At 40.8% G+C, this 23,338-nt stretch overlaps 1 pseudogene; it reads right to left on the reverse strand.

Annotated features, from left to right (window-relative positions):
* Window positions 1–987: 987 nt before the first annotated feature.
* On the reverse strand, window positions 988–1,989 carry LOC122121648 (annotated as a pseudogene).
* Window positions 1,990–23,338: the final 21,349 nt, after the last annotated feature.

The following is a 23,338-nucleotide window of genomic DNA, read 5'->3' on the forward strand; positions in this document are numbered from 1 at the left end:
TAGCAAAGATCACAGATGTGAGTCATCCTCCCCTACTTAACTTCCTCTTGTTTTTGCAGTATCCAATTAGTTTGTTTAGGATTTCTTATAGTCCCGTACACATTTTAGAATGAATTTTGCAATTAATTTAAACCTAGGTCACAATCTTGTAAGGGGGCATTTTGAATGCAAAGGCAATTTGAAAAGTACTGCTCTTTAAGAATTTTTTTTTTTTTTGGGTTCAGTCTTGGGGCCCGAACTCTGGGCCTGGGCGCTGTCCCTCAGCTCTTCAGCTCAAGGCTAGTGCGCTACCACTTGAGCCATAGCGCCACTTCCGGCTTTTTTCTTTTTGCTTATGTGGTGCTGAGGAATCGAACCCAGGGCCACAGGCATGCAAGGCAAGCGCTCTACCACTGAGCCAACTTCCCAGCCCTCTTTTAGAAATATTAAGTCCTAGCTGGGCACTGGTGACTCATAATTGTTATCCTAGCTTCTAGGAGTCTGAGATCTGAGGATCATAGTTCAAAGCCAGCCTGAGCAAGAAAGTCTGTGATATTCTTACTCTAATTAACCACCCCCTAAACCAGATGTATAGCTGTTGCTTAAAGAAGTAGAGTGCTAGTCTTGAGCAAAAAAGTTCTGGGACGTTGCCCAGGCCATGACTAAAGCTCCACAACTGATAAAAAGTAAAATAAAGTACAATATTGAGTCCTTTAGTTATAGGACAGGGTTATTTTTTTCCATTTCAGTGGATCTACTTGACTATAAAGGCCTTTTTCCATTTCCAAATCACTCATCTTTTTATTGTTGATGTTCTGTGGTGGTCTTGGTGCTTGAATTCAGGATAGGAGCTATCCTTGAGCTTCATTTAGCATGAAGCTAGTACTGTACCACTTGAGATACAGGTCACTTCCAGGATTTTTGGTGATTAATTGGATCTAGGATGTGGTGCAGGAGGAAGGGGAGTAGAAGGAATGGATTGGGGGTGTCCCTCCTTACCCTGGTGCTTTAGTCATATGAGATGGAAAGTTTGCTCAAAATGGGCAGGTCTCCTGAATTGTCCAAGATGAGGGAATCTGACCCAGCATGGCTCCTGCTGCACTGCACAGGTAGCCTTGACCCAAGAGAGAATCCTGAGGAGTGGCATGAGAATCAAACATGTGAGAGAACTCAGACATGGATCAGAATAGGAAGGTGGTGGGGTAGACATGAAAGGCAGCCCCATGAAAGAGGTAAAGAACAAATACCTGGCTCTAGAAGGTGAAGGGGTTATTGGTGCCATCAGGAAGGTTGGGTGAGCCCAGGAGGTCATCGGCAATCAGGATGGGTGTTGGGATGATGGACGTGGGGCTATCTAGCAATCCAGTGGTGGCAGCAGTCTCATTGGCACTGGAAAATCCAGCAAAGCTAAAGCTATGCTGGAGATAGGGAAGGTCTGCAGAAAGGTCCTGGCCAGGGCTCTGCGTTCCTTGGTTTTGTGGATGAAGTGGCAGCAGGGCTCATAGAGGCAAAGGTTGGTGACATGGAAGGTGCAACCCAGCTAGATCTTGCACTTGGGATGGCAGGCTAGACTGTGGAGCTTGTGGATGCTGTGCATGAAGTGACACTTGTCTCTATAGGTGTTTTCTTCAAATTGGAGGAACAGCTAGGTCTTATAGCCACTGGAGTTGACCTGCCTCTTTTGGTCTGCTTCTGATTGGGCAGCAGCTGCTCAGCACCTGTGAGAAAGAGCAGTCTCTGAAGCTGCTGTCCCTAGAGTACAAGACTGGGACTGGCTCACCCTTCAGGTTGCTGATGACCTAGCTCTGGTGGAACTTGATGCTGGGCAGGGTGTTGGCCAAGTGCCTCCAAGGGAAACACCTCAGCTCAGCAGCAGGAGAGACCACTGCCTTCCTGTCCAGCAAGCAGCCCCTTCTCTGGGAGCTCTGTCATTGAGCATCTTGTCAACCAAACCTTGCATAAAGCTTCTCTCAAGTTGAAAATGGTGGCAGATACGAGTGGGGTAGTCATTGTGGACACTGACAGAGGCCCAAAGGTGCAGATTTGGTGTCATGAAGGTCCTGATGTGGGGAAGGTGCTTACTCTCCCACTTAGGTCAGGAGTTCCACATGTCTAATCCCAGGGCCCCTCACCTTTCTCACTCTGCCCTCATAGAACTTTAAGTGGAATTTTTTGTTTTCTTTTTAGATTATAAAATGTCAGTGCATCAAATACAAGGGATTGCTGCATATTAACTGGGTTGCATGTAGTCAGGTTTTTTGTTTGCTTTTTGTCAGTCGTGGGGCTTGAACTCTGGACTTGGGCACTATCCCGTGCTCTTCACCTCAAGGCGAACATTCTACTGCTTGAGCCACAGCACCACTTCCGGTTTTCTAGTGGTTAATTTGAGATAAGAGTCTCACTGACTTTTCTGCCGGGCTGGCTTTGAACTGTGATCCTTAGATCTCAGCCTCCTGAGTAGCTAGGATTAGAGGCGTGAGCCACTAGCACCCGGCAAGTAGTCAGTTTTTCATCAGAACAAATACCTGAGAAACGTATCTTCTGAAGTGAGATTATGTGTGTGGAAGGTAGGGAAAAAAATGAGAAAACTGGAAATGTTGGCAGATGCTGTAATTTGGGCTCTTGGGGAACAGTGCAAGGATATTATACATTCAATGGCACTTTGAATCAAGGTAGTAAGACCCTCTCAAAAATATTAAATAAAAAAGGGATAGAGGCACAGTTCAAATGTTAGAGCATTGCCTATTGTGTGTCTGGCCTGGAGTTCACTCCCTAGCCCCAGAGATTTGACTTGGAAGGGGCTAATCTGAGTGTTACATGTAATCAATAGCAGGTTCTCTAGCACTGACCTTTTGATTAAATTGAATTAATGTGTGTGTGTGTGTGTGTGTGTGTGTGTGTGTGTGTGTAGGTGGTATGGCGTAAGAGATAGCAACTGAGTTTCAATCTTCTCAAGGTGAATATCTAGTTTTCCCAGCACCATTTTCAGAGCCATTTTTTTCTCTGGTAAAAATGAAACAGTATTGATTCAGTTCACTCTAGAAAGATAGAAGGTAGACAGGGACACAAAAGAAATGTTTTGGTCCAGTATTCTGTTTAAATACAGGGCTCAAGCTTTTGTTTTAGCTTTTAGTTTTGTGGCGGGCACTCTGCCACTTGAGCAACACTTTCACTCCCAGCTTTTTCCTGGTGAATTGATGAGAAGTGTCTCTTGAGTAAGTAGTATTATAGTCCTGAGCTTCTGGTACTGAGCTACAAAAGAAAACAAATTTAAATTTTCTAATAGGTTTATTTTTACAGCATAGTTATGGTATAATACAGGTATATCCATATATCTCATACATATTGTGGATTGTTTTCTTTTGCTTTTGTTTTGTTCCAAGGGCTTGAACTCAGGGTCTAGGTGCTCTCCCTGAGCTTTTTTGGTCAAGACTGTTGCTCTACCACACTTTGATCCACACTTTGGATCCACACTTTGTGTTCACACATGGATCAAAGAGAAGGGTTACAGAAATATCTTCTTGTCTTTCTGGCATCTTCTTGAAGGTTTTGGAGAAGAGAAGACCTTTCACAAATGGGGCTATTGGGTATTTGACTTATTGTGAGATGTCTGCTTATCAAATTAAGACATTGTTCAAAGAGCACATTTGAACCAGTCTGTGTTTACATATACAGCATCCAGAAATAATGAAAAACAAAACCAATCAAAAAAGAGAATAATCACTCATTTTCCTGAGTATGAAAACCCAGGAAAATGTTTCTATGCCCTATGAACTTTGACCCCACATGCTATAGCAGGATTATTTTGGTATAGATTTTCTGGCCCCCTTCATCACACATAGCAGGAGGAGTGCAGGAGGAGCAGCTTATCAGGAAAGCAGCTAGGCAGTGTTGAGATGCAATGCAGGCCCCTTATGGACCCTCTTGATCTAGGTTCTGAAGAGGATGTTTCAAGGTAGAGGCAGTGGGAGTCAACCCCAGAATGGTCAAGCTGAAATCCTGAAAGCCTGTGAACAGCTTTCTATGCCCTGGATTGAGTGAGTTTGCTTATTCTTACATTCATATTCTTCACCCAATAAACAAACATGGCACCTCAAAGAAGAGTCCTGGGCCTGCCCTAGTCCTTGTGAGTGAAAGGTGCTGGAAGCATAGGAAGCACAGTGATCTAGCAGGCAAATCTGGAAGCCTGAAACGCCATGGAAACGGCAGCCCTGGTTACTCAGAACCAACAGATATCCCTTGCATTGGCCCTGAATTCCAGGAGACTTGGCAGTTACCTCTCAATTCTGTGACAAGATGGCTAAAGGCTAAAGGCAATTCTGTCTGAGGAGTGGTGACAAGATGCCTAGAATTACCAACTCAGACCCTAGGAAAGGCTGGAGTTCCAACTCCAATCTCCACTAATCATAAACCAAGGCCAACCAGCTGTATCAATAAAGCCATGTGTCTCCTTGGATAGTAGTTGGAGCTGGCAACAAGTGTCTCACACCTATAATTCTAAATACTCAGAAGGCTCAGATCTAGGGTTTGCAGAAAAATCTGGGCAGAATAGTTCCAAGACTCATATTTCCAGTTAACTAACAAAAAAAAAAAAAACAAGTCAGTGAAACTTTGGCCTAAGAAGTATAGCACCAAGTGCTATACTTGAGTGAAAAAGCCAAGTGAGAGTGTGAGACTCTGAGTTTAAATCCCAATACTGCTGTTCACACAGGTGTGTACTTCCACACACACATGCACATATCTCTGTGCATCACCTCCTTCTGGGATGCAATAATAGATGCTGAGAGTTAGCTCTAGTATCAATATTAACTCATTTCCAGTTTGATGACTGTATTCTACACACAGCAGTAGTGTGAAAGCTTCTCAGAAATGAGTCCCACCACGCTTACAGTGATTGAGGATGGGAATAGGTGCATGCCTTCTGCTAGCTTTTGAGGGACCTCACTGTGCATCTGTGGACATTGTCTGTTCAGAAAAAAAGCCTCTTCCCACAGTCACCAACAGCCACCAGAATGTGGGGAGAACTGGTCTGAGTAATGATCACAGGATCTTTATTTCATCTTTGTTAGATCTTTTTGCCTCATGTGGAGTCAGGATGTATGGCAAAGATGATTTTAATAGTTTGATGCACAAAGAGATCATTGAAAAATTACTGATATTTACCATGTAAGCACAGGGTACCAACAACAACAGTGATTGCATATTCTATTGATGATTCTTTCATTTCTGTTGTTGTTGTTCATGGGAATTGAACTTGAGGCCTGGGTACTGTCCCTTGAGATTTTTTTCACTGAAGCCTGGTGTTCAATCACTTGAGCCACATTTGGCATTTTTGTGGTTATTTGGAGATAAGAGTCACTTGGAAGCCTGGAGCTGGAGGTTCACCCCTGTAACCTTAATTACTTAGAAGTCTGAGATCTGAGGGTCAAGATTCAAACGGCCTGGGCCAGAAAGTCCATGAGAGTTTTACCTCAAGTTAACATCCCCCAAAAGTCAATTGGGATCATCATGTCTCAGCTTCCTGACTATCTTGAATTGCAAGTGTGAGCCATCAGCAGTTTATTTGTAACAAATAAGCAAATAATAAAAATAAATAATAATTGTAAAATAAATAATAAATACTATCTCTTTAAATAGTTTTAAAGAGATTTTCATTTTATTTCATGTGGACAATGCATGTTGATCAGTGTTACCCTTTCCATTATTGTCTACCCTCCTTTTGTTTGAACACAGTGTCTCTGTATATTCCATGTGATCTTCTTGTTTCAGTTTCTTGAGTGCTGAGATTATAGGCATGCACCACAATATTTAGCTTTGTAAGTCTTATTCTCAAACCAAACCAGAATGCCAAGCAATATTTTCCTAGTTTCTGCTGCACTACATTACAGATATGCATTAAGAATGTCAGACATTTCACACCCTGCAAATGTGGTCCACTGACATCACACTGCATACAATATGCATGGTATATGGGGAAGTTAGCCAAGTGGTCTAGGCTCACTTGACACTGAGTCCCATGTAAACCCAGGTGTATTCTGATGCTGCTGAGTGAAATATTCGGTAGATGTCTGTTAAATCTGGTTGAGCTATGCAGTTGTTCAGATCTGCAGTTTCTCTATTGAGTTTTTGCGGAGTTGATCTATCTAGTGGAGAGAGTGGTGTGTTAAAGTCCCCAACAATTAATGTCTTTGGATCTATGTGGGATTTGAGTTAAAGTAGTGTTTCTTGGATAAATTTGTGTGCTCTGTTGTTTGGCTATGGAGATTTAGAATTGTAATATCCTCCTGAAGGAGAGATCCCTTAATTAGTATGTAGCGACCTTCTTTATTTCTTCTCACTAATTTTAATTTGCAGTCTATTTTATCTGATATTAGTATTGCAACTCCCGTCTGTTTATGGGGGCCATTTGCTTGGTAGATTTTGTTCCAGCCTTTCACATTGAAAATGTGTTTGCTTTTATGGGCAAGATGTGACTGCTGAAGGCAGCAGATAGAAGGATCTTGCTTTTTAATCCAACTAGACAGTCTATGTCGCTTAATTGGACAATTAAGTCCGTTAATGTTGAGAGACAGGACTGAGAGGTATTTGGGAGTTCCTGCCATTTTATCCACCTTCTTGGGGGCTGCAGCAACTAGGTTCTTCCTATGGTTCTTGGATTCTCAGTTTGGGTGAGGTTTCTTGGCCTTTATTGTGGTCTTCTATGTATAGGACATGTTTAAAAAACTTTTGTAGGGCTGGTTTGGTGGAGATGTATTGTTTCAGTTTTTCTTTGCTATGGAAGGTTTTTTTTTTGGGGGGGAGGTCCGGTCGTGGGGCCTGAACTCTGGGCCTGGGTGCTGTCCCTCAGCTCTTCAGCTCAAAGCTAGCACTCTACCACTTGAGCCACAGCACCACTTCCGGCTTTTTTTTTTTTTGCTTATGTGGTGCTGAGGAATCGAACCCAGGGCCTCATGCATGCAAGCCAAGCGCTCTACCACTGAGCCACCTTCCCAGCCCGCTATGGAAGGTTTTTATTTGACCTGAGGTTATGAAGGAGAGTTTAGCTGGATACAGTATTCTTGGTTGATAGTTGTTTGTCTTTAGGGCATGACATACATCATTCCAGGATCTTCTTGCTTTGATTGTCTCTGCTGAGAAATCTGAGGTGATTCTAATTAGTTTCCCTTTATAGGTGATTGATCTTTTCTCCTTGACAGCTTTAAGGATCTTTTCCTTGGTCTGAATTGATCCTGTGCAGATTATAACGTGATGGTGGGATGTCCTGTTTTGGTCTGGTCTATTTGGAGTTCTAAAAGCTTCTTGTGTCTGAATAGGCCTATCTTTTTGCATGTTTGGGAAGTTCTCTGCTAAGATTCTATTAAACAAATTTCTTAGACCATTAACTTCTGTCTCTAGGTGCTACTCTACAACCATTATCCTCAGATTAGGCCTTCTGATGGTGTCTTCAAAATGTTGAATAGATCTACCATATTTCTTGGATTTGTCTTGGATGGTTGAATGTTCTTTCTCTATAATATCTAGGCTGTTCTTTCTCTATAATATCTAGGCTGTCTTCAATCCACGAGATTCGATCTTCTGCATGGTCTTTCTACTTTGTTTTTCATTTCTTTTCCTTATAAGTGTTTGGCTTTGATGGCTTCAATTTCTTTGTTGGGGCTTTGTTTTAGATCTTGTATGAACTTCTTTACTTCCTTAATTTGTGTTCAGTGTTTATTCTCAAATCACTTAGTTGAGTGGTTACGGTTTCCCTGGACTCCCATTCCTGGAAGGTGATTTCTGAGGATTGCAGTTCAAAGCCAGGCCAGGCAGGAGCATCTGCGAGACTCTGATCTCCAATTAACCACCAGAAAACCTGAAAGTTGTGCTGTGGCTCAAGTGATAAAGTGCACACCTTGAGCTAAAGAACTCAGGGATCGTGCCCATGCCTAGAGCTCAGGGATCATGCCCAGGCCCAGAGATCAAGCCCCACGACCAACAAAAAGAAAAAAAAAAGGAATGGGTTAAATGTTAAATAAATCTGAACTTATTTTAGGTTCTAGGAATTCAGGAAATGTTACAATAGTGGAAATACATTCTATTTCATAATATCAGGATTTGAGATCAAAAGGGTATTATGATTCCTGTTATGGAACAAGATAGATTCAGAGTTAAGAGTGAGAAATCTGTAGGGTTTAGGAAAACCTGCAATTTATTTCAAGAATTACAAGTCAATTTCAGTTAGGATGACACAAAATGAGGGATTTTCATAAATTTTATAATTGGGATACCATTAGGGTCAAGTTTATGGTTAGGATTACAGCCATGATTAGGGTTAGAGTGAAGGAGAAAAAGAATGAGGCTCAAATTGAAGGTAAATTTTAGAATAAGCCTGGTAAAAGTTAGAATGAATGTGAACTAGAGCATTGCTATATTAGAATCTACTTACAATTAGGCTTATAGTTATTCTCAATGTTCCAGTTAAGGTTAAGTTTAGGGTTAGAAAATGACTAAGATATTGGGAAAAAATTGTAACCTATGTTTGGAAGGCTTATTTGAATCAAGTCAGGATGAGTGAAAATTAGTTTACTTGTGTTAGTGTTAGTATTGACATATAATTTATATTAAGATTAGGGTCAGTATTTTGTTCTGATTATGATTAGTGTTATGAATAGGAATATTTTTAGTATGAAATTGAGTTTTCACTAACAAGTGGAAGCAAAAAATGTGAGATTGAATAGTAACTAGAGCATTATCATTATATTTATTTCGCAGTGATCATTCTTGTAATGATTAATGAGAGTTTTCCAGCTAGGTTTCAGTTGAGAGTTAGTGTTAAGTAATGGACTAGATGATGAGTAAATCTGAAACTGTTTTAGGGTACAGGGGTTCATGAACAGGTAAGATCAAGGGAAACTACCATATTTTTCCTGATGTGAGAATTTGAGGACACATAATATAATGATTCATGTTAGGGAACAAGATAACTTCAGATGTAGAGTCAGGAAATTTGTGGGAATTAGGGCAAATTGAAATTCATTTCCATAGTGCAAACTGGAGCATTCACTAGAGTGAATAAAAACTAGAATATTTTTCTTAAACATTAGAATTGGACTATCATTAGGGTGAAAGTTAGGTTTCTGTTCTCGATGGGCTTAATGTTAGCATTAGGGAAATGGAAAATTTAGGGTAAAATTGAAAGCAAATTTTTGAAAAACAAGTAAAGTTACAATTAGGATGAATGTGAAATAGGAAACTGTTCATAATAGAAGGATTAGGGTATGATTAGTGTGAGGGTTAGCCTGAATGTTCCAGTTAGGGTTTGGGTTAGAAAAATGGCAGGATATTTAAGTAAAACTAAAAACTATTTTGAGAAAGATGAGTTGAATCAAAGATAGGATAAGTAAAAACTAATATATTTGTGTGGCTTTTAGAATCCAAAGGCAATTGGTTCTAGGGTTATGGTTACTTTTCTAATTTGTGAACTAATGAATTAAAGGCACAATTCTTTCATTTTTACAAACCAAGACAGTCACAATTTGGGGAACAAACTCAATTTTCTACATAAAAATGTGTCTTAAAATATTTTCAAACCAGGAGTAAATAATAGTGAACAAGGTGTCATTTATTAAAATTAGGTAAGTTGATGATACAGCTTTCAAAAATATACAAACACATGGGACAGAAACTCAGACATCTCATCAGAAAAACAGATATTCTACTTGCTCTAGTTGGGAAAGTGTGTGTGTGTGTGTGTGTGTGTGTGTGTGTGTGTGTGCGTGCACCCACCACAGGTCTTCAACTCAGGCCTGGGTCCTGTCATCATCTTATTCAGTGCAAGGATGGCACTAAACCACTTAGCCACAGGTCTTCTTCTGGCTTTTTAGCAGTTAATTAGAGATACATATCACATGGATTTTCCTGTCTGGACTTAATCTTCTGATCCCCAGCAATCCTTGGATTAGTGTTACTGTGGGTGCTACCACAAAGTGACAGTTCATTAATCTGGGAACAATATAGAAGTACTTGTGCAAGATACAAAGTAACCATTTCATTAATTTGGGAGTAACATAGGATCACATTAGATTGCCTTCAAACACATTGTTTCTGATGAGTTTATCTGAACCCCAAGGCATAATCAAAACCTATTAGCCACAATGTATTAAGTAGCACATATTTATGGCACAGAATATGTACAATAAATTAAATCCTGAATCAAAAGTCTTTGTTGGTTTGCTATTTAAAAACAAATCAGAAATAGATGGTCATTGAGATGAAGTCTAGACTGGAGGCCTGTAGTGAGCAGCAGAGCATCTGCATAGTGAGCACAAGGCACTGAGCCCAACCCCCAGGATCATAAAGAAGAAGTAGAAGAAAGTGAAAGTGTAGGAGAAAGAGGAAAGGAAAGGAGGAGAAAGGTGTAAGAGAGGAGGAAGGGCATAGCAGGAGGAAGAAGAGGATGGGACAGGGAGAAAGTTGAAAGGAAAAGGGATGTAAGAGGGAAACAGGACCCTGTGGAAAAGAAGCAGGAGAGGAGACAGAAGGAGAAAGATAAATGTAATATAACTACAAGAATTGTTGGAAAAAACTTTGCATAAGTGATCTGCATGTGCATGACAGGATTATTTTTAATCAGAGAGAGAGCTAGCACGGTGACAATATGGGTGATACCTGTTGTTCGGTCATCTTATTCTCTTTCTTCAGTGAGGCGTTCAGAAGAAATCATGAGTTTGGTGTTTGACAGATATACTTCAGGATTTCTTTTTCATGAATTAAACATGGGAAGGAACTAAATGCAACCTCCCTTAATTAAAAAAAGAATAAAAGCTATATTTATTAGTATTACTGTGCATGAGGAAATCCTGGAGATTTTTGGTTAATTCAGAGGGCTCCATGCAAAAATATACAAGAGGGAATTAAAACTGTTTTTAAAGTATAATACATTATCATTGATGAGAAGTTTTAGTGGATGTTTTTCTTTTTCTTTTTCTTTTTGCCAGTTGTTCAGTGCAGCAGCAAGGCTGTACCCTGGAGCCCTTTCCAAGTCACCAAATGAACCTCAATTTCTGTAGTCCCTGTAGGTGTGGGTGCCTCCTCAGGTCACCCGTTGAGAAGTGGGGCCCCCTTCCTTGTGGTGGATGTGCAGTGAGAGGATGTGTGTGCGTGCTCCCCAGCATTGCCAGATGAGCCCCGCCCATCCTTCCCACCTCCCTTCCCAGTCTCAGTCGCTCCATTTCACCCAGGAGCTGGCAGTTGTGAGGCTGGAGTTGAATCCACTGCTGCCTTCTCCTCCTCCAGCTGTGCTGGTACTGGTCTGCAGTGGTCTTAGGTGAGAGTGCCATCCCAGGGAGACTCCGTTCCCAGCTCACTTCCTGCCCTCATGGGTGTGGGGTGGGGGGACATCATGTTTGTACACTGTACAGTCCATGGGAGAAGGAAGGCTGGGCGGGCAGTCCAACCCTTTGAGGCCAAGCAGCCCAGCTGTGGTTCACCTTATCAGTCATTTATTTATTTATTTATTGTGAAAACACCATACAGAGGGGTTACAATTACATGGGCAATGAGTACATTTCTTATCAAGCCCTTTCCCATCCTCCTCCCCCCACCACCAAAGTTGTAAAGTTCATTTTTTGACATAACGACTTGTACTTCTCATTGTTGCAATTAGTCCACCTGTATCCTTATTTAAACGATTTGTTTTTGCCCTTCCCCTCCACAATTATACCAACAGCAAATACAGAGAGAGCAGGGGTATTCAAATGTTTTTCTTTCACTCGATTATTTCTAACATATTTATAAGATGATTTCTTTGTTGCTTTGTATGTCCCTCCTGCACGGTATAACCCCTGCTTTCACCTCATCAGTCTTTAAGGTGGTCTGGAGAATGGAGTTGTGTGCTGGCCCCTCTGCCAGCAGGCTTGTGACAGCTGCTCAGCTCAACACCCTGGAGCCCCTTCAGCATCCCCACAGACTTCCATTTTCTGGTCCCTGTGGACTCGGGTATGGGCCCATCCCTGCATATGCCCATCAGTGTCAGAGGAGTCTGGACTTTCAATGCACCAGGGGCCTGAAGCCCTTTGGGTTTGCTGTGTAGCCTCCTCCTTCATCCTTTTGGTCCGCATGTGCCCAGATCTGGGTGCCATTCTGGGGATGCTCCTTTTGGAGGCTCACTCCCTACCCTTGTTGTGCTCCAAAGCAGAGAAATGGGTCTGGCCTTGGCAGTGTAGTCCACACAGATGGAAGGCAGGACTTGGGGTCTGCCTTGCCTTCCCTCCTGGCTTTGGCCCCTGAGGCTGGTTTGCTTGATCTGGTCACTGATGGAGCCTTGTTGGCCGCAACCCACTACAACAAGTGCTGCACCTGCTGCAGCAGCAATGTGATGTCCTGGGCCCCCTCAGGGTCACCACAGGGACCTCTGATGGGTCTACATGGGCTGGGTGTGGGTGTCATCCCAGGACTCCCATTATTAAGTGCCACTCCCCTTTGTGGTACTGGAAGCAAGAGGTGCCACATATAATTTCTACTTTCTAACATTTTCCTTCACTGAGATAAACAGAACTGGGAAATTTAAATAACTTTTATAAAAACCAAATATTTAACCTATATCACTTCAACCTGTTAAACCATTGTAATATTTTTTTATCTAGTAGTAATTCTTTCTGTAATTACTTATTTTACTTTTGAATGTAACTAATAAATATTTTGTGTGTGTTTTACTATTCTAGTATAACTTCATTTGCACTACTTACATACAATTTTTTTCAAATTCTGAGATTTAATCATGTGTTATGGATAAGAGTTTTGTTGTGTTTTTATTTCAGTTTGCCAAAATGGCCTTATAAATACAAACAATAAAATCCATTTTTGTTAGTATCAAGTTCAATGATTTTGGACTAGAGACTCAAGGATATAGCATTATATATCATACAGTAATATGTATCACTTTGTTTAAAACTGCTCCATAAAATAAGTAGTAATTCAGGTGGCAGCCACTTCATCTGGCATGCTGATCCCTCTGGTGAAGTAGGATCCTAGTGGCAGTCTGTCCAAATCGGACCCTTGTGGGCACCTCGCCTGGGACTGTGGGAGAAGATCAGGGTACACCTGCTGTTGGGCTAGGGCAGCAACCCAGTAGCTTCTGTGTGAATGACTCACATCTAGCACCTGCCTGCCCCGTGGGCATGGGCTATGAGGATCAGCCCCTGGGAGCACACACACACCGTGGGGCAGGGACCGCCCACCTAGGAAGGAGTGCAGACTAAATAGAAGCCACTCTGTGGATCAGCTTGTACAGTATTTATCCTTCATGGAGCAAGGGACGATTCTGCTCCGCTGTGGGGAGAAGTCAAGAAAGACAGGCCCAGGAGGGGTGATGCCAACTGTTGTATTCAGACTGGCAAGGAAACTTTTCTCCACGCACTCTCCAGCAGGCTTAGGAAGCCCTTCCATGCTCCTGGTTGATGGAGTAGTAGCCAGGAACACTAACGTCTGATACTCCTGGCTGCTCTTTTGGGTTTGTTTGTTAATTTATTCAGAGAGCCTCTCCTTCAGACAGCAAAGTTATATTCTGGGTTTTGTAAAACGTTCTGCATCTGAGCATTCTCAGTGTTTGGTTTTTGTGTTGTTTCTTGTAAATGGGTTGTGAAATTTGTGTTTTAGGTTTTGAGGTGCAGGAGGAGGAGCCAGATTATGAACATAGTTTCCTACAAGCCTTTCATCTAAAAATGAAAACAGATTCTCTCTAAAACTGCCTTTCAGGAAATAAATTTGAGAGGGGAAAAGGCTCTTTTATCATGAGATCAAAATGTGCTATTTTTATATGCATGTTTTATACGTTCAAAATACAATTAAGTAATTCACTATCTAGGAACAATTTTTCAGACCTAAGAGGAGCTAGAGGCAGGGTTATTGTGAGCTTTATCCAAAGGGAGGGAAGGAAGTTAAAATCCATAGATGACTTTGTAGAATCAAAGTGGTAATACAAAATGAGAATCACAAAAAACCCTCTGTGCTATTCGGGGTCTTTTATTCTTCCATAATAATTTTTGGATTGCTTCTTCTATTTCATTCAAGAGTGAGATTGGGATATTGATAGGTATCACATTGAATTTGGATATAGCTTTTGGCAGTATTGCCATTTTCATGATGTTAATCCTCCCAATTCATGAGCATGGGAGGTTTCCCACTTCCCTAGTTTTGCTTTCATTTTCTTTTTCAGGTTTTTAAAGTTTCCATCACAGAGGTCCTTCACCTCTTAAGTTAACTCCTAGGTATTTTATTTTTTTGTGCGGCTATTAAAAAGGGGTTGCTTTCCTAATTTCAGTCACACTCTTATTGTTATTGGAATACAGGAAAGTCATTGATTTCCGAGGGTTAATTTTATACTCTGCTAGTTTGCCAAAATTTCTGATCAGCTCAAGTAACTTGGGAGTGGAGTCATGGAGTTCTTTAAATACAAGATCATGTCATCTGCAAAGAGGGAGAGTTTTACTTCATCTTTCTCTATTTGGATCCCCTTTAAGTTTGCATCCTGTCTTATTGCCCCAGCTAGCATTCTAATACTAAGTTGAAGAGGAGTGGAGAGAGTAGATATTTTTAATCTCACTCCTGTATTTATAAGAAATGGCTGTAACTTTTCACCATTAAGTATAATACTGACTGTAGGTTTGTCAATCCTTAACAGAAAGAACAGTACTGTAACAATATCAGTTCCAAATTTCAAACTATACTAAAAAGCCATAGTAAAAGAACAGCTTGGTACTGACACAAGAACGGACCTGAGGACCAATGGAATAGGACTGAAGACTCAGAAATGAGTCCACTGACCTATAGCCACTTACTCTTTCACAAGGGAGCTAAAAAAACAGAATGGAAGAGAGACAGCCTTTTGAGTAAATGGTGTGGGAAAAATCGGTTAAACACCTGTAGAAAACTAAAGCTAGATTCTGTATATATCACCCTGCACGAGAATCAACTCCGAATGGATCAAAGACCTCAAAATAAAAGAAGACACCATGAAAACATTACATGAAGGATAGGAATAACTCTAGGGCTTTTTTTAAGCACAGACTGAAATTTTCTTAATAGAGAACCAGAAACAAAAGAAATCAAAGAAAGTTTGGACAAATGGGATTGCATGAAACATCAGATCTTCTGCAAGGCAAAGGTCATAGGTAGCAAGATCAATAGAAAGCTCACATACTGGGAGAAGATCTTCATGACAAAAGGTCTTATATCTAAAATATACTTAGGACTCAAAAAAAATAAATCCCCCAACAATAAATCTTCAAAGAAACAACTGCTTGATAACTAAGTGGGCTAAAGACTTAAAGAGAGACTTCTCTGAAGAGAAAATAAAAATGGCCATTAGACACATAAAGAAATGCTCAAGTTCTCTGGCCATAAAAGAAATGCAAATCAAGACAACATTGAGATTGCACCTCACTCTAGTTAGAATGGCAATAATCAAGAAATGTAATAACAACAGATGTTGGAGGGGATGTGGTTAAAAGGGAACCCTACTGCATTGTTGCTGGGATTGTAAACTTGTTTAACCACTTTGGAAAGCAGTATGGAAGTTGTTCAAAAGACTCCACATAGAGCTCTCCTATGATCCAGCAATCTCACTTTAGGGCATTTACCCAAATGATCACAAACAAGGTCATACCAAAGCTGCCAGTGCAACCATGTTTATTGCAGAATTAGTCACCATACCTATGATATGGAATCAACTCTGATGCTCCTCAGTAGATGAATGGATCAAGAAAATGTGATATATATGTATATATATATGTATATATATATATATATATATATATATATATATACAGACCTACACACACTATGGAATTCTATGCCTCCATTAGAAAGAATGACATTGCCCCATTTGTTAGGAAATAGAAAGACTTGGTAAAAATTAAATTAAGTGAAGTAAGCCAAGCCCAAAGAAACATAGGTCCATGGTTTCCCTTGTTTTCAAGGACTAGTACATGTCTAGGACAAGCAGAGAAGATCAAAGGCTGTGTACATATGACCATATAAAATGATGTTAAGCGAAATGTACCCCAAGTCAGAGACACAGTGGTTTTTTTCTTTCTTGCTTTTGTTTTTAATATACTTATAATGTATTATGTGATTCTTTTGTAGGTTCATCCCCCCCCCCCCCATGGTATAATCCCTGTTTTCACTGTATTTGATTCAAATGTTCTGCATTTTGCATATACATTTTTGTAATTTGGGGAGTGGAAGGGATATAGCAGAATGCTTAAATGGGGATGCAGGTTGACCCATTGTGATGATGAGATGTAGAGGACACTGTGTCAAAAATGAATTTACAGTGTCGGGCAGGGGTCAAGGAGGGAGGAGTTGGAGAGGTGGGGAGGGAAAGGCTAGGGGAAAAACAAAGGAGGAGGTAACAGTGCTCGATAGGAAATGTACTCATTACCCTACTCATGTAACTGTAAACCCTCTGTGCAGTATTTTTACAATAAAAAATATAAAAAAATCTCTGCCTGGTGTAGATTTCCAATGCTGCCCTCGGCATTGCATTTTTTGCCTTTTTTGGCTGTGGTTAGGTCTGCCTGTCCAGTGGATCAGTAGTCTTCAAGGCATCTTGGTCCTGAAGTGGACTTGGATTATCCATTGGTTGTTGGAACCAGGCCAAGGACAGGACAAAACCACTTCCAGGGCCTGGCTTCTTCAGTCCCCATGCAACTAGGATTACAAACAGTATTTCTCTGAATTTGTCCCCAGAAAAATCACTGAACCAAAAGGCAAAGTCACCAAACACGTCCCCTCTTCCCCCATCCCCTCATTTCTCCCTCCTTGGGAAAATACAAAATAATTTTGCAGGTTTTAGAAAACACACAAATTGCCCACCACCTCCCCTGGTAAACTAGGTTTTAAGTCACTAAGTCATGTAAACGGATAATGCCCCATTCATTATTCTGGACATCTTCAGGTTGTTGGATGCTTTAAATTTTTGTTGTTGTTGGTGGTAGTAGGGGGGCCTGAACTCTGAGTCTGGGTGCTGTTCCTGAGCTGTTCAGCTCAAGGCTAGTGCTCTATCACTTGAGCCATAGTGCAATTTCCACTTTTTTCTGCTTGTTTGGTGCTGAGGAATTGAACCTAGGACCTCATGCATGCAAGACAAACACTCTACCACTGAGTCTCCTTCCCAGGCCTAATGCTTTAATTCTTTAAAATTTCTTCTCGTCAGTCATGGGGTTTGAACTCAGGACCTGGGTGTCAACATATCCCTAAGTTCTTCAGATCAAGGAGAGCCCTTACCACTTGAGTCACAGTGTCACTTCCTGTTTCTAGACAAGCATCTCTCAGATTTTCCTGCCAGGGTTTGCTTTGAACAGTGAATTTTTAAATTATATTTCTTCTATGTGTTTATTGGAACATTACAGTTTTTCTGAAATTTAAAGTTTTCTATAAACCTTTGTCTTCAAGTAATCCAACAGTATTAAATATTACATTTAGAAGCTATCCTATAACACATCATTTTTGACATTATTATGGTAAGATCAAAATCTTATTCTTTGTAGAAAAATCCCATTAAAGTCCAAATAGGAAATATGCTAATTTCAGCAGTCTTGAATCTCCTTCCTCGTTTTTTTTCCCTCCAGTATCTTTTCTTGTTTTGGAACAAGTGTCATGGACTGTCCAACCATTCAAAAGGAAGCTTAGTCCATTAATTTAATAGAAAAGGAATGCAGCCTGCCTGCATCTGAAGGCAACTTTGAGTATAATGTTAATCTGATAATTCACATCATTGAATTTTCAAAGTTGTTTAGATAATTTTTTGTTAAACCATTCATTAAAGAGGTTCCAAATAGCAACAATAAAAACCAATGTTTTGCTTTCTAAGAAGGTTTTAAAAGCTATTAATTCAACAAACACATTCTATCCTTCCAAGATTCCATGGTGAAGAATTTCTCTTTTATAATAGCCCTTACCACTGATTCCCTTCCTTCAAACTTGCAGCTTTATTCAGTTTTATTGTTACAGCTTTCATTTTGGTACTAGCATCCATAATCTCCTTGTAGTATTTGACAATGAGATTTCATTTGTTGTTAGAGATCTCAATTTATATTGCCAAAGGCAGCCTCATGAGCATATCATAGAGCATAAAATCTTGAATATCATTAACGTGATCCTATACAACTATTCCAAAAATTAATATAAGTACCACATAAATGTGCATTTTCGTATAATTTTTAAAATGCAAAGTAGTTACATATCTATGTCAAAAAATAATTCAGACCACTAGTAGAAGAGACTAAGCTAAACCTTTTGCATCATCATCAATATTCTTTGTAAAATTTTCTTTTCTCATAAACTTTCACCTTAGGGCCTTCTTTTCCTAGCAAGAAGTTATAAGTGATGTCCTTGTATTTCAGTCACCTCTGAGTAACCTCTTTACTTTCCACCACCAGTTAGTCCCTCGTGTTAAATACTTGAGGAATAACTTGGCCCAATGTGCCTGCAAGAGGAGTACCCAAGTCTACTGTCTGTGCCCAATCTACCCTTTCTTTGGGAATGGGGTATCAGAGAGAGGGTTGTCAGGGATCAGGTAGCTGGAACCATGGTGTTATGAATTATGGGTAACAGAAAAGAGTAGTAGAGACTAGGATACCAGGGAAAGGGTAACTGTGACTGTAATTGCTGAGTTGCAGTGTCAGGAAATTGGGTAGCAGCAACAGCTTTGCAGGGGTTGGGGTAGCTAATACAGGCATCCAGAAGTGTTTAGCAGGGACAAGGAAGCATAGACAAAGTGAAAGAGCAAAAGTTGTGAGGGATTGTGGGGCACAATCAGGGTAAAAAGGTCATGAGTGTGCAAACTGGGTAGCCAGTACTATGGTAGAAGCAATTTTCATGGTGTACTGATGTGGTGCAGAGCTCTGGGTTTGCCTCTCCAGTTTTGTCTGTTAGATCTTTAGGGAAACTACCTCTAGCAGCTAATTATCAGCTTGTTGTGTTCAGGCACGTGCCATCTATAAATGTCTACTCCAAGTAGACTGCATTCTTTGACACCAGTTATAGGATCTTTGCCCTAAACATCCTGAGAGACCACACTCCACAATGCTGCAGAACAGGCTCCATATAGTGAGCTGCAATCACCTCATACAACTCTTGCTGCTCCTCTTCGATGTCAATTATGATAGCAAGGGATCTGAGATGTGCTCAGCAACAGTGCTCTGGGAAGCTACCAATTCTTACTCTGGCATTCTGGGAGCTCCCTAGCAATGGGAAAGAGCACTTGCTACTGCTCTTCCAACTTCTCTCTGTGGCTCTGGACAGCCAGACTCTTGTACCTCAGATGGGTTACTTTGATGTCCAGGTGGCCTCAAACTTGCTCTATCTTCTCTCTCTAGATGCTCTTCAGCTTCAGCTTCAGCTGCCTCTCCTTTTCCCTCCAGGTAGCTCACTTCATCCCCATATCCTTTGAATTCTGCTTCATATCACACCAAGGCCTTCCACTTTCTCATTTACCTCTGTAGCTGTGAATCTGGCACAGCAAGCTATATGTAACGTCTATATCTGTTTATCAAGATTTGAGCTGGAGTCCAAGGTGGTACTAGCTCACTGAGAACATGGGAAGCATCTTAACTACTCCCATGCCATTCACTTCTCATTGAGAAAGATGCAAATGTGTTGTGGTCAGTCACTCCTCCATTTCTGGCTCAGCAGAATAAAGTGAAGTCACAGTGGAGCTACCAGACAGCTGCTATGTAAGAAAGTGACCCAACCAAAGATAATTTTGTGAGGGGATACTTATCAAATGTAGTAGGATGAATGCACATATTTGTAGGACACTACTAAGGGCTTGCATCTGACTAGTTATGTTATGTCCAAAATGGCAGACCAATCTTAGGCTCTAGCCTAGATCTTCCTGTTCTGAAGGCCCTGAGGACTCCTACGTACAACTCAGACTTAATGACGTGGGTAAATAAAACAGTAGGTGAGTATGGATTAGTATTCGGAAGGCATGCTAAGGTGTTGTCTTATCATGACTATCATGAAATCAATGTCCTTTCTCTGACCTTCACCATAGTTCTTTATTTGGCATAATTGGCAAGTTTCTTAGTGTGTCATTTTCTCCTGTTAGTTCAGCGCACAGGTTAAAACATTAAGCATGCCAAACCATGGGTTTCCATTGTCCCAGTAGAAGTTTTGCATTCTAGGATCTTCCTTCTAAGTAAGTCTACTCTTGGGCCCTTATATGCATATGCTCACAGAAGTGAATGTCTCACAAACATGGAACATAGTTGGCCAATGATGATTAGCTCACACAGAGACTCAAGCGGTTTGTGTCTGTAGCCTTTCTGAGAGGCCTTGGACTAGGTACTGTGGGCAACATTGACAGTAATTCCTCAGAGCAATACCACTAGCAGCAAGTGAGCCCTGACTACTACTTAGCCCTTACTAGTTCTACCTCGGGTATGAACACATGAACAAACCCAGTTTAGCTTATTGCACAGTGTCCTCATCAATGAAATCATTTTGAGCCTAGGAGAAACTCTCCATTTGAAAAGCAGTACACATAAGAAGCAGATGATGCCCCACACTCAAATGCTCCAGGAGAACAGAGTGTAAGGGTGTCTACACAGTTGGAAAATAGGATTCTGAGGGGTGGGAAGGGATGATTTTAGATAGCAAACTTAGAAGTAATTATACAAATTCCTAACCTAACTTTCTTCTGCCCCTCAGATTCAATTCAGGAAGTGGTGCAATGTTTATAATCACAAAATGGAGTTTTTAATCCCAGGCCCTAATTTTAGGTGTTCTTGTTATGTCTTCCCACCTGCCACTGATGTAAACAGTCAGAAGGGCAAAGGGGAAGGGAGCCCCTGCACAGGAATATAAATGGAGCATACAAGCCACTGCAATCTCTGACTTTCTATGTTGAAGGTAAGATAAAAGGCAGTTTGAGTTTCTAAGAACTCAGTTTCTAAGCTATATGGCTCCTTCAGAACTTCTTTCCCTCCTGTGTTTTGAAAGCAACAGTTAGTACAGTACTTCTGTCTCTTAGGGGCAATCTTTCTCTTCACACAATGAATGCTTAAAGTAGACAATAGGTGGAAGCTAACATTAAATCAAAAAAGTATGAAATCAGGCTGGGAAGGTGGCTCAGTGGTAGAGCGCTTGCCTTGCATGCATGAGGCCCTGGGCTCGATTCCTCAGCACCACATAAGCAAAAAGAAAAAAAAAGCCGGAAGTGGCGCTGTGGCTCAAGTGGTAGAGTGCGAGCCTTGAGCTGAAGACAGTGCCCAGGCCCAGAGTTCAGGCCCCACGACTGGATCACCCCTCCCCCCGACAAAAAAGTATGAAATAGCACACAGTGAGTGCTTCCCCTGAATTCCTGGACCTAACAAGTTCCCATTTCTGAAGAAAAAATTATTATGGGTGAGTAATAACAACCTCCACTGCATGGTGAGCTTAGAACACTTTTCCCAAGGCAGGTTCTGTGCAGGTATTAGGATGGCTGAGATCTACTGGATCAATGAACTTACAGACAATGCAAGACAGAAAAGTCTAAGACTGAGTCCCAAAAGAAGAAACTGGACCAAGAAGAGAAAACTTATTGCTGGAAATGGAGAAATTCAGAGAATGTTTCTCTGAATACAGACATGGTAAAATTATAACAAAGTTCTAAGTTGTGGCTCATCAGTAGAAACTATCAAGTCAAACCTCATTAAAGCTAAAAATAAAACTTATAAAAATTTAAAAAAACCTATTTGGATTTTAGTACTAACATCTATTTTAAGATGTGTGTGTGTGGGGGGGGGTCTGAGATTATGTATGGGACAGCATTGGTTCTTAAAAATCAAAATATTGATGCTGTGATTTCCAATTCAAGTCTGGTGGTGTTCTAGCTCTACCAGTTGAAACACACAATTCTCAATTTCTTCTGATTAACTAGAGATAAACATGTAATGGATATGTCAACCTGGATTGGATTCAGACTATGATCTTCAGATCTTACTCTCTGGAGTAGGTAAGGTTTAAGAGTGAGCCACTAGCCGGGCACTGGTGGCTCACGCCTTAATCCTAGCTACTCAGGAGGATGAGATCTGAGGATCACAGTTCAAAGCCAGCCCGGGCAGGAAAGACCGTGAGACTCCTATCTCCAATAAACCACCAGAAAACCGGAAGTGGCGCTGTAGCTCAAGTGGTAGAGCCTTCGCCTTGAGCTGAAGAGCTGAGGGACAGCACTCAGGCCCAGAGTTCAAGCCCCACAACCGACAAAAAAAAAAAAAAAAGAGTGAGCCACTATGCTCAACCCAGTATTTCCAGTAAGTTACTTAATCTTTCTGAATCTCAGCTTCTTCATTTGTGGAAAGTGAAGAGAATTACTTTGTGGACCTTAGGATCTGGTGGAAGTTATGACTGAGTGCAGGAAGTATAAGTGTTCAGGATGTATGTACAGAGCCTGACACTCTCATAACACTACTGATGTTTATATTGAAATGAATTCCAGGAATTGGAAACAAGAGGGATTTTTCTGTTCTAGTTTACCCATTTATGGGCATTGAGGGAGCTAGAGATATTCAAGGAGAACAGGGAAACAAATGCAGCAGTTGTACTCTGTAGATATTATGTTCACAATGAGCTATACCACTGTGGACAGGGACAGGAGGGAAAATCAGAGACAGAGAGCAAAGGAAGAGATGAGATTGTCAAACCAGAAATGAACTCATTACCTGACTTACAAAATTAAAAATCTGGGTTGATGATTCTCTCCTCCAGTTTTTGTAGGTGCCCTTAAGACTCAGGCCCATTGATGGAGTTTTTGAAGGTTAACTTATATGATAATTGATATAGAGCCAGAATCTCTTAAGAAATTTTATGAAAAGCATTTCATTCTTAGTACCGGTTTCTCTTTGAGTGGTGATTCTATATGTTGTTGGCAGAGCTAATTTTTTTCCTTCTTGTCTTTAGTACTTGTCAGGTGTTGAGATCCTTCTTAAAGCTTTGCAACAGAGGTCTGCTATATCTTGGCACCTTGCCCCTAACCAAAATGGTAATCAACCTTTGAAATTAATGTACTTGATATGAGTTTTATTTATTTATTTAATTTGTTTTTGGTGGTGAACTCTGGGCCTGGTCGCTGTCCTTCAGCCCTCCAGCTCAAGACTACTGCTCTACCACTTGAGCCACAGTACCACTTCTAGCTTTCCTGCTTAGGTGGTGCTGCGGAATCAAACGCAAGGTCTCGTGCATTCAAGATAAGCTGTCTACCACCGATCCACCTTCTCAGCCTTTAGGAGTGGTATTTTTGTGCACGGATCTATCAAGCAAATCTATTTACCAAATGTATTCATTTGCCACTAGACATATTCAAAATTATGAATTATCTGATATTTTAATGAAT

Source organism: Dipodomys spectabilis, unplaced genomic scaffold (genome assembly GCF_019054845.1).
Source record: "Dipodomys spectabilis isolate Male_0828 unplaced genomic scaffold, ASM1905484v1 ptg000192l, whole genome shotgun sequence".
NCBI lineage: Eukaryota > Metazoa > Chordata > Mammalia > Rodentia > Heteromyidae > Dipodomys > Dipodomys spectabilis.